The sequence below is a fragment of the Branchiostoma floridae genome, chromosome 7 (genome assembly GCF_000003815.2).
Source record: "Branchiostoma floridae strain S238N-H82 chromosome 7, Bfl_VNyyK, whole genome shotgun sequence".
In the NCBI taxonomy this organism is placed as follows: domain Eukaryota; kingdom Metazoa; phylum Chordata; class Leptocardii; order Amphioxiformes; family Branchiostomatidae; genus Branchiostoma; species Branchiostoma floridae.
This window is the reverse complement of record NC_049985.1, coordinates 14,101,755-14,103,364: the sequence shown is the minus strand read 5'-3', so window position 1 is coordinate 14,103,364 and position 1,610 is coordinate 14,101,755. Positions and strand designations below refer to the sequence as shown.

General features: G+C 44.1%; 1 protein-coding gene across 1 annotated transcript in view; it reads left to right on the top strand.

Annotated features, from left to right (window-relative positions):
- The window catches only part of LOC118420048 (malignant fibrous histiocytoma-amplified sequence 1 homolog), a 5,349-nt gene that overhangs the window by 2,787 nt on the left and 952 nt on the right, over nucleotides 1-1,610 (top strand). The window lies entirely within an intron of this gene.

Sequence of the window (1,610 nt, the reverse complement as noted above, 5' to 3'; positions counted from 1 at the left end):
AGAACCATCGACATTGTCGGCTGTCAAGTTTGTCACTGGTATGTATATGCTGTAAATGCATTCAAGTTCGCGGGGATTTAATTTCGCGGTAGCGGTAAAAATTAGCCTGGGTACCATCCTATTTCTACCGGGGCTCCGTAAGGAGCCCCGGTAGAATACGGATGATACTCAGGCTAGGTAAAAATGACTTTTCGCGGTGGATTTAATTTCGCGGTAACACCATCTACTGCAGTCTAATACCTTAATAGAAAAATGTTCTTGGTGGATTTAATTTCGCGGTAAAGTGGTCGCCGCGAAAACCGCGAACATTAATCCACCGCGAACATTTCTGCATTTACAGTATTCACTTTACAAACACAGAGGAAGATGCTTTCTGTCGCTTGTAACATGGTGGTCCACACTACGACGTAGAAAGTTTTTTTTTTACTTGTGTACACTCTTTTATTTTATGCCCCGGAGAGGAGATAGGCGCCGCCAGGGGACTAAAATGCCTATTGATACAGCACAACATGTTGTGCTGCCTCTACGGCTAATTAACCAGCCTACGGCTGATTAAAAGGCTATGGGACGAACGAACGAACGAACTCTTTTATTTCCCTTCATTTGAGAAAGATCTTGCCCATGTCAAGATGCCACTACCAAATTGTGCCAGTCATCATTTTCCAATCAACTTACAGCTCAACATATGAAGTACCTAAACTTAACAGAAAGTACAAATGATATCATGCCAGCAGAAAGAACCTGAAACGACGTAGAAAGTTACTTCACCTATAAACAAGATCATACGACAAACATGCGCTGACACGACTTCTTTTGTTTGAATCCAAAGCGTTACTGTACAACCCAAATGTTGTGTTGTTTAGTTTCGTTGTTGCAATGACGTTCTACAAAACTTACTTACTTTTACTTGGGCCCTTTGTTCCGGGCGGAACATAGGCCACCGATGATTGCCCTCCACTGTACACGCCTCTGGGCCTTCCTTCGCAGGTCGTGCCATCCAGTACTGATACTCCTCATCTCCTCCTCAGTATCCCTCCTCCAGCTGTTCTTGGGCCTTCCCCTCACGTTCTACAAAAGCTCCTTGGTTATTAATTACATTTGCCAAGATATGCTAATATGTTGTTTTTCTTCGACGATGATCTATGCAGGCTCCAGTCTTCAGCATTAGCAGCTGTCCTTGTTAATCTCCTAGCAGATTTACTTACGGGTGGCAGAAGATAGTATGGCTCCAGCATCAGCCGGCAAAAGCAACATATAGTCAACTCTCAAAGCAAAAGTTCGGCTCCGGCTATACGGAGTTTTATCGGGGTTTTGTTTGTACTGTACTCCCCAAGCACGAATATACTAATATGCTAATGTATTTAACTTAAGAGTGACTTACAGGTTACGTCTTTATCTGGGACAAAATCAGTGACCCGTGGCGCACGCCATATATTAGTGTTTCCAAGTAATCGGCCGACACGAACAATGGACAACACACCTGTCTTGCCTGTTTCACACACCTATCATTCTGTTTGACACACCCACTTTGCCTGCTCTACACACCAACTTTGCCTGCTCTACACACCAACTTTGCCTGCGCTACACACCTACTTTGCCTGCTCTACACA